General features: G+C 38.2%; 1 pseudogene across 1 annotated transcript; it reads right to left on the reverse strand.

Moving 5' to 3' along the window:
- Positions 1–10,380: 10,380 nt before the first annotated feature.
- LOC308626158 (ferritin heavy chain-like) lies at positions 10,381–11,260 on the reverse strand (annotated as a pseudogene). Its single transcript has one exon. The product of its transcript is annotated as a ferritin heavy chain-like (transcript).
- Between the last annotated feature and the right edge of the window lie 6,948 nt (positions 11,261–18,208).

Below are 18,208 nucleotides of genomic sequence, written 5' to 3' on the forward strand. Positions count from 1 at the left end.
TTTCCTTAGAACCTTAGTATATTAGATGTAGGGAGAACCTTAGTGATCATAAGATAAGGAAATTGAGTTGTGAATGAATACAGTCAGCTGCTTCAGTGATCTTGTTTAAAGATGAGAAAACTGACAGTTCTATTTGAACTCTCTTTTTATAAGAGGAAAATATGCCCTCATTTTAAATAAAAGTAAAGTTGAAAAATGTTTTGATGTTGATATTCTCCTTTCCTAAAATCAAAAATATCAAGAAGCTACATTCTGTTACCAAATAAACCTGACCTCTAATGTCATTGCATACTTTTGTTTGTATGGACAGAAAAGAAAAATTGATTTTCATAAGAAATTTTTGCACCTCAAAAATAATATATTTATTTTATTTCAACTTCAGTGCAGAGCTGAACACTTCTAGTAAATAAAGGAACACCATTTGTGGGGACCTTGTCTTTGTGCTATGAAGTCCATGTTTAATTTTTAAAAATTATTTAAATTTAATTACTTAAATTTAAAAATTATATAATGTGATTTTCTTTTCATATGAAACATGAAGCTTGACAGGTTTCAGAACTAATTATCCCATTATTGTAGGACTATGGGAATTACTGTTTGATTTTCAAAAGAGAAAGTTAGATTTTTATTTTTTTAATGAAAATTAATGGTAATATAGAGAAATTTTAAGAAAAGACCTTAGAAATTATGAGTTAGAGTAGGAGAAATCTATAGTTCATGTAGAGTTACCCCTTTCATTTTATAAATGAGCACCTACAATTTGTAGCACGTAAGTGGTTTATTAATAAATGGCAGAGTACGACAAGACCCTAGTGCATCTAACCCGCATTCCTTGTCATTTTAGATGTGGTGTATTCATTTCCTTCACGAGTAGACCAGGAGATTGTATTTCTAAAAGCAATGATAGACACTGGGGAAGACCAAGAAGTTTAAACACTGGGACCACAGAGTAGCAGATTCAGAATGCATGAGAACCCTTTTATCTCTTCTCCATTTTGACAAGACACTACAATGATGGTATCAAAGTGTTTAAGTATATAAACCCACAACAATCAAGAGATTTCAACATAGTTTTGAAAGACAGAAGACAGGTGGAAAAGTGTGAGACCGAAGCAGTAGAACAGAGGAAAGGCATCACCTAGAATATGCACAGGGACCACCTGCAAGTGAGGAGGATTCTGACCCCACCCGCAGAAGTAGCTCTGTGCTTTGATGCGCATGTAGGAGAGAGGGTGGAGTTAGTTAAAAGTGTGACTGAAATAGGGGAGCTCATTGAAGGGTTGTGTGTGGAGGATTGGACTCCCAGCCCCACCCTCATGCTACTGAAATGATATGATTTCATTTTGAAAACAGTGAAACTGGTGAGAACTAGGGCAGCTAGTGTGAGCTTTTACACCCTAGAAAATTGTGTTTGGGGGAGATCCTGTTACAGTTACTGCCCGCTTCTTCCTGCATAAGAAGCCAATCAATCATTGACTTCAGGGAGCTTTCTGCACTCATTCTTAAATAGAAAATAACTGTCATTTGCCTGATAGTTGAGTAAAGCTTACAACATGAGAGAGGGGGAAAGAGTGAAAACATATCCTAGTAGGACCAGGGACAATTTAGGGAACAGAATAATTTAAGGAAAAACCTTAAGTAATATCCTGAGAGAGGTTTAAAAAGAGCTAGCCACTATAAAATAAGACTAGGGAGTTAATTAAAAAGAGAATGGTCAGAAAGCAAGAGAGATCTCCTGGACATGAAAATATGGTTGCTGAAATAAATTCAGTAGGAATTTAAAAAATTTCTCAGTATATAAAAAAGAAAGACACAATGGAAAATGTGATAGAAATATGTTAGAGAGGTTGCATCTGGGAGATCCCACATGTTACTATTAGAAACTCCAGACCCAGAAAAAAAATGGAGGGAAGCTGTCAAAGGGCAACAAAATTCCCCACAGCTGAAAGTAGACATCAGGCCTCAGATTGAAAATAGTTATGCAAGATGAGCAAGAATAGACTCATACCTAGGCACCCTTCATTGTGAATCTTTACTGAAAAAATAAATTAAAATAGAATAAAATACTGAGAGGATACATCCATTCCAGAGAGAAAAATACAGGTCACCTAAAAAAAAAGTTAAAATCTGACTTTATCATACTTGTCATGAGCACCATGGATCCTGGAAGGCATTAGAAAGATATCTCCAAAGTTTTTCAGGCACATAATTTTCACCCTAGGGGTTTGTATCCAGCCAAACTATGAGTCATAAGTGGAGGCTGAAGAAGATATTTTGTACACAAAGAAATTTGAAACATTGACCTCCTGTGCTACACCTTAAGCTATTTATAGAAATAATCCAGCAAAATGAGGCAATAAACCAAGAAGGAAGGTAATAGGGGATTCAGTGCAGATTGCAGCTAGTCTAGAGTGGAGAGGCTTCTATTGATTGTGTGATTGAGAGCTTAGAAACACCTTGAGGCATATTGTACTTACTAGGTATTAGGCACTGTTGGAAGGGAGGAGGGAGAGGAAGAGGAGAAGGAACTTGAACTCCAGAGGAGAAAGGGCTATACGGACATAAACCTGAAGCCAACTAAACTCTGGTTGATTTTTAACCTACTATTGGTGAGGAAGGGAAGAATCCACTTAAACTTGACACTATAGATGTGCCCCTTTTCAGTGACACACAGGGGTAATGACCACCTATCTAATTTGTTGTCCAAACCAGAACTTGTCCATACTCCTTACACTTCAATAGTGTAAGGAGGCGCTCTAATGCTATAACATCAGGACAACAGGTATAAACTGGAACAGCCCAAGGTGGTTTGGGGTATGTGGTCACCCTGCACAAGGGCAGTGACACTGGCACAGTACGGAACGAGGTGTAGTCTATACACAGAGACACAGTACATCTGCAGTGGGCAATATTAATTTCATTGTAATAATGGCAATGCTGTCTTGGTTTGCAGCTTTTATTGTCAACTTGCATGTAATCACAAATAACTAACATAAACTATACTTAGTATGTTTTAGTATTAACTTGGTATGTACTGAAATGTATTGTGTACTAGTATATACTTAATATATATTAGGCTCTCAGTGTTTTTGCATATATTAACTCATTTAATCCTCTGGTGCTAATATCATTCCCACTTTTGAGAACAGGAAGCTAAGACAGGGAAGGAAGCTTGCCCAGGCTGTACCTAATTTAAGGTTGGATCGAGGCTTTGAGTTTAGGCTCTCTGCCTGTTCTCTTAAACCTTACTCCATACTGACTCTCAAATAACAGAAGACTTAACTGCACATAGAACAGAATATAAATTTCAACTTTGACAACGTAAAAGCTAGGTTTGGAAGGTAGACAGGAAGTAGGAAAAAGAGAAGATGGTATGAATGTCCTCATTTTACAAAGCGTGACGTTGAGAGAGTTTCTAGTTGATCAACAATGTAGGTTTTTAGGTATATCACTACAAGTCAAAGAGATCATGAGCAGTGGAATAACTCATGATGGCATAACTTTACTGAGTAGTGTGGACATAGGAAAGAGTGTAAAGGAACTAAACCCTTACTTTTTAGTAAGTTAGAAAATGAACAGATAATGCCTCCAATTTAGTGACATAATAGTCATGTAAGAATATTACTTGGAAACGGAGAAGAATTCAAAATAACAACAGTTGGACCTCCCTGGTGGCACAGTGGTTAAGAAACTGCCTGCCGAGGCAGGGGACATGTGTTCGAGCCTTGGTCCGGAAAGATCCCACATGCTGCGGAGCAGCGAAGCCCATGCGCCAGAACTATGGAGCCCACGCTCTAGAGCCTGCGAACCACAACTACTGAGTCCATGTGCCACAACTACTGAAGCCCGCGCGCCTAGATCCTGTGCTCCGTAACGAGAAGCCACCGCAATGAAGAGTAGCACCCGCTCGCCGCAACTAGAGAAAGCCTGCACGCAACAGTGAAGACCCAACACAGCCAAAAATAAAAAAATAATTTAAAAATAATAAAAAATAACTATAGTTGATGTAAACCTCATAAAAAAGGAAATCCAAACAGCCAGTAAACACAGAAAAGCGTACGACTTCATTAAGTAATAAGAGACAAGTGAGTCAAAACCAAGGAAACTACATGCCAATGAGCTGGACAAATACACAAAGTCTGATAGTATCAGGTATTGTGGACCTGGAGTACTATGGGAATCTTCTACCCTGCTTACACTGGAGTACAAATCGACACAACTACTTTGGAAAGCATTTAGCCTCTCCATCAACTGAAGGTATATAAAGAGCCTGTGAGCCTGCAGCCCTCACCCCTGCCCTGTGTAAATGCACCAGAATAACCGGTACAGCAGGATTCCTGTCCATGATTTGCATTAGCACAAACTGAAAACAAACCAAATGTCCTTAAGAGTCAAAAATTAAAGGTGATACAAATAGATGGAGAGATATACCATTTTCTTGGATTGGAAGAATCAACACTGTGAAAATGACTCTACTACCCAAAGCAATCTACAGATTCAGTGCAATCCCTATCAAACTACCACTGGCATTTTTCACAGACCTAGAACAAAAAAATTCACAATTTGTATGGAAACACAAGAGACCCCAAATAGCCAAGTCAATCTTGAGAACGAAAAACAGAGCTGGAGGAATCAGGCTGCCTGACTTCAGACTATACTACAAAGCTACAGTAATCAAGACAGTATTGTACTGGCACAAGAACAGAAAGATAGATCAATGGTACAGGATAGAAAGCCCAGAGATAAACCCACACACATATGGTCACCTTATCTTTGATAAAGGAGGCAGGAATGTACAGTGGAGAAAGGACAGCCTCTTCAATAAGTGGTGCTGGGAAAACTGGACAGGGACATGCATGTGAAAGTATGAGATTAGATCACTCCCTAACACCATACACAAAAATAAGCTCAAAATGGATTAAAGACCTAAATGTAAGGCCAGACACTATCAAACTCTTAGAGGAAAACATAGGCAGAACACTCTGACACAAATCACAGCAAGATCCTTTTGGACCCACCTCCTAGAGAAATGGAAATCAAAACAAAGATAAACAAATGGGACCTAATGAAACTTCAAAGCTTTTGTACAGCAAAGGAAACCATAAATAAGACCAAAAGACAGCCCTCAGAATGGGAGAAAATATTTGCAAATGAAGCAACTGACAAAGGATTCATATCCAAAATTTACAAGCAGCTCATGCAGCTCAATAACAGAAAACAAACAACCCAATCAAAAAATGGGCAGAAGACCTAAATAGACATTTCTCCAAAGAAGATATACAGATGGTCAACAAACACATGAAAGAATGCTCAACCTCATTAATCATTAGAGAAATGCAAATCAAAGCTACAATGAGATATCATCTCACACTGGTCAGAATTGCCATCATCAAAAAATCTAGAAAGAATAAATGCTGGAGAGGGTGTGGAGAAAAGGGAACACTCTTGCACTGCTGGTGGGAATGTGAATTGGTACAGCCACTATGGAGAACAGTATGGAGGTTCCTTAAAAAACTACAAATAGAACTACCATATGACCCATCAATCCCACTACTGGGCATATACCATAAACCATAATTCAAAAAAACATAAGTTCAAAACGAGTCATGTACCAAAATGTTCATTGCAGCTGTATTTACAATAGCCAGCAGATGGAAACACCCTAAGTGTCCATCATCGGATGAATGGATAAAGAAGATGTGGCACGTATATACAATGGAATATTACTCAGCCATAAAAAGAAACGAAATTGAGTTATTTGTAGTGAGGTGGATGGACCTAGAGTGTGTCATACAGAGTGAAGTAAGTCAGAAAGAGAAAGACAAATACCATATGCTAACACATATATATGGAATCTAAGATAAAAAATGTCATGAAGAACCTAGGGGTAAGACAGGAATAAAGACACAGACCTACTAGAGAATGGACTTGAGGATATGGGGAGGGGGAAGGGTAAGCCATGACAAAGTGAGAGAGTGGCATGGACATATATACATTACCAAACGTAAAATAGATAGCTAGTGGGAAACAGCCTCATAGCACAGGGAGATCAGCTCAGTGCTTTGTGACCACCTAGAGGGGTGGGATAGGGAGGGTGGGAGGGAGGGAGACGCAAGAAGGAAGAGATATGAGAACATATGTATATGTATAACTGATTCACTTTGTTATAAAGCAGAAACTAACACCAAATTGTAAAGCAATTATATTCCAATAAAGATGTAAAAAAAAAGTGTAGGCTGTTTTTATTAGTGGATGCAAGCTAGTGATGCTGTAAAAGCTTTCAGCAAGTATGTATTTCTTTCTTATATAAAGAACTGCCATTAAGGCTGCCCTAATATTTTTTAGGTTACATTTACCTATAGATTACTTACAGGTTCCAATCTACAGTGGAAATAACTTTTTTTTTTTTTACTAGTTTTGGAAAGATGTTTTTATACCAGTTCCGTAGAAGACTGCTGTGTGACCCACACTAGTAAAATATACCTTCAGGTGCCTCCTCTGTCTCTAGGCAACAGCAGTGTAAAATATGTAAACAAGTGAGTGTCCTTGTTTGCTAAAATGTAATCTGTTGATCATGTTGTATTATTGCTCTTCCCCAAATTCTCTCTCCCCATCAGGTAACATTCCTTTTTATTAGGAAGAGGAAGTTCCTTAACATATTCTTTCGACAGCATAATTTACCCAGATGATGGTCATTATGATGATGCTTCATTTTTTTTGATTTATTGTATTTTTTTGATGATGCTTTAGATTCATTTAAAGTCCACCATTCAGAGAGGAAGAATGGCTGGCCTACATTAGTTCTCATACTTACTAAAAATTGCTGCATTCCCATTTGTGAGTTTGTTGAACGACTGGGTAGCATACCTCTTTATAAAGATAAAATGGAGAGTAATAAATGAAAACACTCCCTAGCTATACTATTGATTTAATTGTTTGTGAAAATAACCTCATATTGGACTTGTATTTTCCTCTTAGAAAATGGGCAAAGTGCTAATATATTTAGTTTAACTGGACCAAGTACATGTCTTATTTAACTTTGATTCCCCAGGACCAACTCATTTATTAAGAATAAATGCTTGGGACTTCCCTGGTGGTGCTGTGGTTAAGAATCCACCTGCCAACGCAGGGACACGGGTTTGAGCCCTGGTCTGGCAAGATCCCACATGCCGCGGAGCAGCTAAGCCTGGCCGCCACACTACTGAGCCTGCCCTCTAGAGCCCGTGAGTCACAATTACTGAAGCTCACACACCTTAGAGACCCTGCACCACAACTACTGAACCCACATGCCACAACTACTGAAACCCATGCTCTCTAGGGCCCACGTGCTGAAACTACTGAAGCCCACATGCATAGAGCCCCTGCTCTGCAACGAGAAGCCACCACAATGAGAAGCCTGCACACCGCAATGAAGAGTAGCCCCCACTAGCCACCACTAGAGAAAGCCCATGCGCAACAGTGAACACCCAACGCAGCCAATAAATAAATAAAATAAAATAAAATAAAATAAAATAAAATTAGAATAAACAGTCGAGAATATTGGACTTTATTTAAAACAAAAAAGAGTAAATGCTTGTTGAATCGAATTAATCAGCCAAACAGTAGACAAATTAAAGTTCTGGTTAATAAAATGGGCCAGACTGAAATACTATTCTTGTTGAGAAGCTTACTTTAATCACCTTCTTATTTCCCAGCCTTATATAATCAGGTATTGAAGTGATGGAATATTTCTCATATTGAGAAAATAATAGTTTTGTATTATGCTGAATCTGCCTGGGAATAAAATAGACAGCTTATCAAATTCAGTGGAGGTGTCATGAGAATTGATACCTAAGGGTTGTTGTGGGAACACATTTAAATTTTAAAAATATGCAAGATTTTTGATATTGTCTCATGTCCACTATTGTTTGGGAATAATGCAGTTTCAATTTATAGAATTGCATCATGTATTTTAGGGCTGGAGAGAAACTTGATAAGTCCTGCATTGAACCTAAAGAGGAATGCATTGCAATAAGGTGCTCATTCAAAAAATCAAATAATGATGTGAATAATGTTGATCATCTCTACTGGAGGAAAAACATGCTACACATTAAACACATTACTTATTATATATTTATTTAACAATCTTGGACTTTATTAATACAATGTTTTGTAGTATGTATGCCTTATTTTATTTCTTATAGTTAAATGTCTGAATTCTGAGAAATTTCAGCATGCTTTGGTGAGAGGAACAGTCATCTTACTTTCAAAAAGATGCAGGCACAGACTGTTTTTGACCAAAAGGTGTATTACTGACCAAAATTCAGCCATCTACTCTGGAAAATAAATGAAGAATTCTGCTGCTGGTGAGATGAATACATAGGTAGAGGGAGGTGAAGAATATAAACTACTTAGCAGCCTTAAACTTTCTCTTGACTTTGATACAAGTGCTGGAGAAACATCAGTGTTATCATTCCCAGAAGCCAGTCATTTAGAAATGGAAATTAGAATAGATGGAAAAATACAGTGTTGGGAGTTACCTATCAGGAAACCAAATGGATGTGTGTGGTATCTACCCACTGTCATGGTGAGGGCCCTGCATTACACTTACTGTCTAAAGCTTACTGTGCTGAAACCTTCACAGCAAAGGTTCCAGTTTCTCATAATGACCTCTAAGTGAAAGTGAATGAGGTTTAGCTACCAGGTATGTGCTTCTGGAACAACACACGAAGGGCCCCCTTTTTTTTTTTTTACTTTATTTTTATATTACTTTATTTTTTGGCTGCGTTGGGACTTTGTTGCCGCATGCGGGCTTTCTCTAGTTGCGGCAAGTGGGGGCTATTCTTCATTGTGGTGCATGGGCTTTTCATTTCGGTGGCTTCTCTTGTTGCGGAGCACGGGCTCTAGGTGCACAGGCTTCAGTAGTTGTGGCTTGCGGGCTCTAGAGCACAGGCTCAGTAGTGTGGCACATGGGCTTAGTTGCTCCGCGGCATGTGGGATCTTCCCAGACCAAGGTACAAACCCGTGTCCCCTGCATTGGCAGACGGATTTTTAACCGCTGCGCCACCAGAGGAGGCCACGGTGGGACCTTTTAACGTTGTTTCCAAAGCTATTTTCTTTGGAATACTGTTCTGTGAGATTTGGTAGAAAAAGAATCCCATGATCAGAATGTTTGGGAAACACTGAATATTTTATCCCCATGGTATACATTCAAAATGTATATTTTTTACATCAGACATAAAATTCCTAGAATAAAAACTGAAAAAACAAAACAAAAAATCCTGCTAATTCGATTAATACAAGTTTTCCACTGAACACTTGTGAATGTTTTTGAGGCACTGGCTGATACTGAACACAGTCTTGGGAAGGCTGATCTAAGGAATTAAAATTCTGTAAATTATGAGGAAAACACTTTTAGGTGAGAAGAGATGCATATGGTAGCAGGCTTCAGTATTCTGTATTTCCATTCGGGAAATTGTTCTTATTTGATCCCTTCCACCCTTGATCCTTTTTCCGTGCAGTGGACTCTGTAGTAGGGATAAAGGGGAAAATGTCATTTAGTACCCTAGAAGAGCTATTTACTCTACTGTAAATACAGTGGAGGCTGGTAAAAGTGTGTTTATAATAAGACATATTAGCTTAGGTTCTCTTGGTAGCAAATAACAAAAAGTAAATCAAAGTTGGATATATGAAACCCAAGGGCAGAAATAGAGCCAGGCTCAGGAAAGGTCTAGGAAGCAGCTATATCATTTCCAGTAATGTGATCGCTGAACTGCTTTTGAACAAAGGGCGTCTTCCTAATGAACTTCAAAATGAACTCTGCTGCTGGTTGGAATTAAAAATATATATATATATATGTATATACATATATATATACACACACACACAAGCATGCATATATACATAAGATACAAAGAAAGAAAACATATATAAGTGGATGTTTTGTTATTACAACATGCATTCCAGGCATTGGTGACCATGGGAAGTCACCCCCGTGTTTCTGAGCAAGACAGCCTAACACTCATTTTTCCATTATCAGTGTTGCCCAGAGTGAACTTGTCAAAGAGATACTCCACCATTCAGACTTCCAAACCCCTCCACCCCCCATCTTGCTACTCATACTTAACCATTAGTATTTGCATAATTAATGCACATAAACATTTCAGGTGAAACTGAAGACACCCTTTGTTTTAATCCCTGCCCAATCCCATTCCCTCCACTTGTTCCCCAGAGGCAACTGCAGTCATGATTTTCAGGCTATGGTTCTATACTTTCACTATGCACATGCACCCACATTCACCAGCGACCCCTACCTCACCCCACCCCACCCCAGTCTACCCCGCATATACCTACATTATTTATAAGGGGAAGACTGATTTTGTGTTTTCCAGGGCCCCATGGAACACCTTCTCCCTCCCACTGTGGAGATCCTGAGCTGCATATGGTTGGGGTATGGCGGTGTTCAGAAACTCCTGGATACCTGTTTTAAAACTTAAAAATGAGAGATTTGCCCACATGAATCAACCAGAGACCTTTATTTATTTATGAACCAATAACTTTATTGGAAGAAACGGAAAAACTGGAAGAACAAAACTTAAGTGATAAAGTCCAGGAAAAGAGTCCTGCACTTGTTGCAAAAAAAACAAAAAACCCAAAACTTAAGTGAACTTCTTCTGCAAGGGCACTATTGCCGTCTGCATGGCAGGCACGGTGACCAGGGCTCTGGTCTCCCCGTGGCTCTGGGGAGGTCCAGTCCAGGCTCAGTTCTTCTTGTCGCTGTCGCCCAGGGTGAGCTTGTCAAAGAGGTACCCTGCCAGGTCGACGTCCTGGGCCCCCATCGTGCTCAGGGTGGTGACATGACCCTCCAGCTCTCTGATGAACGCCACCTACTGGCTGAGGTAGTGAGTTGCCAGGAAGTGGCGCAGGTGGGGGTCGCACTTGTCGGTGGCCAGCTGGTGCAGTGGAGCAGGCTCCGGGTCACTTGCTTCTCCAGGAACAAGGCGCACTTCATGGCCCTGAGGCCGCTCTTGCACTCGTCACTGAGTGGCTTCCTGATGTCTTGGAAGTTGAGGCGGCCCCCGCGCTGGTTCTGCAGGTGCTTCAGGCCCTGGGCCCGCCGGCTGTGCTCGTGGGAGCGGCGCAGGAAGAACCGGCTGAAGTGCTTCAAGGCCACGTCGTCGCGGTCGAGGTAAAAGGCCGCAGCCAGGCCCACGAAAGAGGCGTGGAGCTCCAGGGTGAAATGGCTGTTGACGGCGGCCTCGCACCTGCAAGGGCGGCATGCTTAGCGTGGCGGGCGTGAAGGCCAAGGTGAAGGCGAAGCCGCGGGGCCTGTGGTGGCTGCCTCGGACGGAGCCCCTTTCAGGTTATTTACCAATTTCCTTCCTCTTGGGTAAGTGCAGACTTCTCTTTTCTTTGTCAGAAAACAAAAGGCTTAGATGCATTCTTAGAGCAAATAACTTAACTGTGGGGATGTATTTATCCCCTCCAACCTCATTTGTTCTTTCACTGCCACTCAGCAAGCATTTTTTTAACTCCTCAGTTATGTTGTATGGAATGAGCCACAGTGGTAGGAAATACCATTGATCTCAAATTATCATTCATTCATTCATTCAATAAATATTTATTGATTACTTAATATGGCCCAGGCACTGGTATGGGATTTGGGCATATATTAGTAACAAAGAGAGACAAAGTCTATTCCCATGAGGTTTGTATTCTAGTGGAGAAGCAGACCAAAACAGACCAAAACAGAAAACTACTGTTTTTCTCCCTTTATTGTCTCAAGTAAATACGTATAAGTTATTACACATGTATATGATATTAAAAAGTCAATATTTTCTTAGAAGTTAAGGATGTTATAGTGGAAGACATAAGACCAATCTAGGTATTTATAATTAATTAATTCAACATTAATTCAACAGCCATTTATATACAGTACTCCAAATATGTGTCACTGTTTGACTCTGGAGATACACAGAAGAATCAAACATGGTCTCTGTTCTCAAGGTACAAGAAAGAGTGATGGACTGTTTTAAGTGCTCTCAATGGTTTTAAAGCTTTTGGATAAAAGAGCTGTTTTCACTTAAAGTTTTATTACCATGGCTTTGACTAATGTACTTTTTTCTCTTTGAAAGCTCATGCTATGCTATAATCATTGTTTATGAAGGAAGCAAAGGATCAAATATCAACTGTCACATTGTAAACTTATCTAAGCAATTTTAGAGGCATTTAATTGTTGAGTCTGTAAAGAAATAGAATAATAAGAATGTCTATTTGATAAGTTGATTTTAATGATAGGATCATACATTAGAGATGGAAAAGAACTACATCATCAGTTTCTCAGTGAGATAAAATTGTATTCTATGTTTGCTTAACACCAGTGTTTAGTCTTAATATAATTGCAGTCTTTCAAAAATTTCCTTGGAAGAATCCATTGTAGACTTCACTGGAAGAATCTATTTAAATAGAAGAAATCTTGATTTTGTAGAACATTTTCTCATTATGTTCCAAGATTATTTAATAATTAATTTATCTGGACAACTTTACTCTTCAAATATTAAAATAATACTATTGAATGGTTATATGTGTACTAACGGGGTGATAATGGTGTTTCTCAGATGTTTTATCCCTCATCATTACTTCCTAGGTTAGAAGATAATGTTAAAATACATGTTATAACTAAGAGAAACCTAAGGTTTAAAATCTAACTTTTTTAAGGAAAATGAATAAACTAGCATGAACTGGAACCTCAAATTTCCATGAAGGAAATATACATATATATAAACAAAAACATTGCATCCAGTTTTTCTTTAATGAGGAATGTAAAGCTAAATACAAACACAGAATGAGAAAACTTCAGAGCAGATCATGTTTTTAGAAAAATTTTAAATTTTATTTTTTAAATTTATTTATTTTATTTTTAATTTTTGGCTGCATTGGGTCTTTGTTGGATGCGGGCTTTCTCTAGCTGCAGCAAGTGGGGGCTACTCTTTGTTGCAGTGCATGGGTGTCTCATTGCGGTGGCCTCTCTTGTTACGGAGCACGGGCTCTAGGTGCTCGGGCTTCAGTCGTTGTGGCATGCCGGCTCAGTAGTTGTGGCATGTGGGCTTAGTTGCTCTGTGGCATGTGGGATCTTCCAGAACCAGGGCTGGAACTCATGTTCCCTGCATTGGCAGGCGTTTTCTTAACCATTGTGCCACCAGGGAAGCCCCCAAATTTTAAAAATTTTGACAATCAAATTTTATAGTTTATAACTTGGTATGTGCTAAGATAATGTCTTTTAAAATATCAGTATAGGACTATAAGATGAAGGTTTCTTTGAAATATTTGTGGTCAGTGTTGGTATTATGTTAGGATTCTCCAGAAAAACAGAACCAATAGAAGATATATTTGTATATTATATAAAATAAGGAATTAGCTCACGTGATTATGGAGGCTGACAAGTCTCAAAATCTGCAGTTGCCATACTTGAGACCCAGGAGAGTCCATGGTGTAGGTCCAGTCCAAAGGCCAGGAGGCTCAAGACCCAGGAAATTCAAGTTGAAGGCCGGAAAAAACCATGTTCCTGCTCCAAGGCAGTCAGGCAAGAGGAGTTCCCGCTTACTCAGAGGAAGGTCAGCATTTTTATTTTATTCAGGCCTTCAAATGATTGGATGAGGCTCATCGACTTTAAGGAAAGCAATCTGCTTTACTTAGTCTAGTATTTCAAATGTTAATCTCATGGAAAAACACCCTTTCAGGCACAAACAATAATATTTGACTAAATATCTGGGTACCCACTGGCCCTTTGAAGTTGACATATAAAAATTAGCTATCACAGTATTATTCATGATAAATGCAGAGTCAACTAAGAAAAATTCTCATGCTATAATCTGCAAAAACTGTTTTGACTTTCAGTTCCCTTCATTAATTTAAAAATGTTACAGAACTAATAGTTACACAACTGATATTAGACAATAAGTTCTGACTCCATGTCAATGATTAGCTCTCATTCATTCATTCAGCATATTTCTATTGAACACCTATTATATGACAGGTATTTTATAGGTACTAACATAAAACTTGTTCTATAAGCTCTTCATATTTGTATTTCTTTTGTAGCTAAGTGCTAGTAAATGTTACATATAATTCCTTCTTTGAAAATTAATACATGAAGTAGGATCAATGGTATAATCTTAAGGAAGTAGACCATATGTAGCAGCAGTTGGTGGCTTATCTCACTCTCTGTGGTGTGTGTGTGTGTGTGTGTGTGTGTGTATACATATGTATAAATAAATCATTTAATGAGAAGTAGTGAAAAGTGATACATCAATATTATATATCTCTGGGCTGTTCAATCTGCATTACCTCATTATTACAGGTACTGGATTAAATTTGATTATTATTACCCATATTTTACAGATAAAGAAATTGTGAATTAAAGTATGTAACATGATCAAACACAGAGCTTGTAAATAGCAGAGAGTGACAGTCTGAATTGGATTCCTCTCTAGGTAGTTTGGGAAGTTTGGCTGGACCATGAGCTCCTTTAGAACAAAGACTGTTCAACTTGTGATGCTAAATTTCACATAGTAGGGGCTCAAAAATATAAATTAAAATATTGAGTGGCCTATTAAAAGTTTGTCTCATTATTTCTCCAAATTAAACAAATGAGTGGGAGTAGATGTTGAATATATATTTAAACTCTATTTCCTTTAGAAGGAAAAAAATCAAAGACACACAATGGTGATAAATTACTATTATAATTTTACTTTAATATGCATAAACATAAAACCAGGCATAGAAATTGGTATGCTTTTATAACTGTAAACCAAACAATTTGTAAATATATGCAAATACAACTATAAAACTATTAAAATCAAAATTAAGAAATTCCAATTATGCATCAGATTATGCTTTTTGTCTTAAACACAGTCCCTTCTCACTGAGAACATACTAGTTGACCAGATGCAAGTTTCCTTTTGAGTGTGCCATGCCTGTGCCCCGATATCCATGAAACATCTCAGTTCTCTACCACCCTTTTTTACTGAAGACATGACATACTTTAGCTCATAAGATGATTCATAATGTACTTTTGCTTTCAGGTAGTGAAGGCATCATTCAAATATTGTCTGTCCATGTTCTTTTTTATTAGTTTGTGAAAAGTAATTCTGATGCAGTTTGTTGATTTCATGAAATACCACTAAAAGTCTCAGTAACGTCAATAACTGAAGAGGCTGTTCAAACTGGGAATTGAGGGGGAAGAGAACTACTGACAGAATTTTATGGGATGATACTCTTGCCTTTGAGTTTCATTCTATTAAACTATTTTTCACCTCCCAGTCATCACTTTAAAAGGAAATTTTAGTGTTTGCAGCTGGTAAAATGTGATTATAAGGGTGGACATGCGACAGTTGTCCTTTTTACACTAGAACATGCCAGCCTAGCAGCAGTCACACTCAGTGTGATTCAAAACACACACGCAGGCATGGACAGTGAGTTTATGCTGCTGCATTGAGCTATAGACAGATCACGATAATTCTGAAAATGCTTCCAGGAATTTTTCATTTGGATGTAAACACAAGAACAGATCCATGGAATTCACAAACACAGGTAGAGAACACTGAGTTAGAATGACATGGACACACCATATATCTAGTCAATAACTATTTAGGACCTAATATATTCCAGCTTTGTGTTAAATGCTGAATGATTGCAACAGGCGTTGACTTTAATCTCATGGGCCCTAGAGTCGGTTTCAGTTCACTATGTTCACTGACAGAATGTATATGTGATGAATGTAGAATTAGGTGCTAATGAGTTGATAATAGAATATGTACATATATTGAAATATTCATATATATTCAAGAATATTTTGTTTGAAATCTTTACTACTATTGTCACAGATACAGAAATTGCTACAGACGTTCTCATACCTTTTCCTACATAGCAGTTAGGTTTAGGGAAAATAATTTTGGTGGAATGGTGTTAGTCAACCTACAAATCCAAAATGTCTTGGTTGAAGGTGTAGATACTTTGTTTCACTAAAATCAAGTGTAAGTTTTTCCAAACAAGTTAGGAAAAAAATGCAAAATCCTTATAAAATGTTCCTTATGATTCCATACCTTACTATACTATTAACCCAATGTGTTAATAAGCTTATATTTAATGTAATCATTATTCTTCATAATTTGACATGAGTAATGTGCTCTCACATTTAAATTTTCTAAACTTTTTTTTTTTGTTTTTGCGGTACGCAGGCCTCTCACTGTTGTGGCCTCTCCCGCTGCAGAGCAGAGGCTCCGGACGCGCAGGCTCAGCAGCCATGGCTCAGGGCCCAGCCGCTCCGTGGCATGCGGGTTCCTCCCGGACTGGGGCACGAACCCGTGTCCCCCGCAACGGCAGGCGGACTCTCAACCACTGCCCCACCAGGGAAGCCCTAATTTTCTAAACTTTTATACCATATTCTCAATGACTTATTTGCTGAATTCCTTTTTTATAAAAATATGATACCTCAACCAACCACTGTTAAACTCAGCAAAAAGCACGGTTTCCAAAGTAAATGTTTTGTAAAGTGTTTCCTGTGTATTATTCACATTTATTACTTTTCCTCTGAGCTTTTTATATTTCAGTTCATACATGAAAAATAAACAATGTCCTTTTGACTTATTTTCTTGAAGTCTTTTGCCATTTTCCAAATATATCTGAATAGTTAAGGTCAGTTAAACCTATTTAAAGTTTCAAATTTCTAGGAAATATCTGATATTTAGTAACTTTCTGCCCAAATGATTTTAAATCTCATTTATTATAAAGTGAATTAAAAGATTGGCATATATTCTTTAAGTAGAAAGATTATCAACCTGCTTTTGCTAATGTAGATGGTGCTCTTAAATTCCGATTTCATACACGACAAACAACCCAGGATTAAAGGCTCGTTAATAATCTGCCAAATACCGTCAGCTGTATGACTCAATGCTCCATTAGTAATGTAATCCCTTGATTTTCTTCTGCCAGAAAAGTGATTCTTTGAAACCATTGGCAGTAATATGAATTTATACCTTGTGTGTGTGTGTGTGTGTGTGTGTATCTCTTGGAAGAGAGACTGAACACCAAGACAAAACCTTGCATTCCTTTACAGGACGTGCAATGCAGATCTATTGTGGAGTAACTGCTGGATCTGGGAAGGAAGGTGAGGCTAAAGGCAGCCCATTAGAAAGGGAAGTGGCTGTTGGAACTGGGAGTTGAGGGGAAGAGAACTACTGACAATTTTAAGGGATAACACTCTTGCCTTTGAGTGTCTGTCCGTGGCCTGGAGTGGAAGGGGGAAGCTGTATTAGAGCAGCTTCCGGTGGCGGGAATATTATTTTCTTATACATGCAGCTCTTGAAACATTGCTTAACATTCCTCAGATCTTAAGTGTCAAGGACAAAAAACAGTAATGATAACTGGAAATGTCAGTTCCACATCCACAATAATCTATTTACAATTGCTTCCCTCTTTCACGAGTTCTCTATCAATTATCCACGCTTTTATCCCCCCCCCAAATCATCACTTTTTCCTTAATCACATGTATTCCTCAGTTATGCTGTAGAGAACTGCAATTTTCCCTACGTGGCCCTTCCCCCTTAATCCTTTTTTTTATTTTCCATATTAACAATCCCTAATTTTTAGAAAAAAGACAATAGCATATAAATGAATCAAGGTGCAGAATTCCTCAAATTATAAAAATCAATTCCTGGAGCGTTATTGATTGGTAACTATATTGATCACATCAATGTAAGTATTTTAATCAGTCTGTCAACAGAGATTGCAGCTACAAGATAAAAAAAAGCATAATCAGTTTATTCAGTTGTTACAAATGTAGGAGGGGGAAATGGAAATAGGATTAACAAGATTTTATGCAGAACCAAGAGTCCACTTCCTTTTCTTTCCAGAGACACTATTCTATAAACCATGGTATTGCTTCTCCTAGCCAGACTATTAAGCATGTTTAGTTAGATTACATTTTGAATTATACCAGTTCATTGGAGTAAATGTCTCTATGGGACATTTGGGTTTATAAAACTCTGTTTCATAGCTGGATGATGTAGAGCATCCCTCAGACTGTCTTCTTGCAAAAGAATGCTGTTGCGTCAAATGAACAAGCGAAAACAGGTAATAATATGATATTAGAACCCTCTACAAAATAACACCTCAATTCACATTTTGTGATACGTTCAGTGACACCTTAGAAAACCATGTTGTGTGTATG

This window comes from Mesoplodon bidens (assembly GCF_964165515.1).
Source record: "Mesoplodon bidens genome assembly, chromosome: 12".
NCBI lineage: Eukaryota > Metazoa > Chordata > Mammalia > Artiodactyla > Ziphiidae > Mesoplodon > Mesoplodon bidens.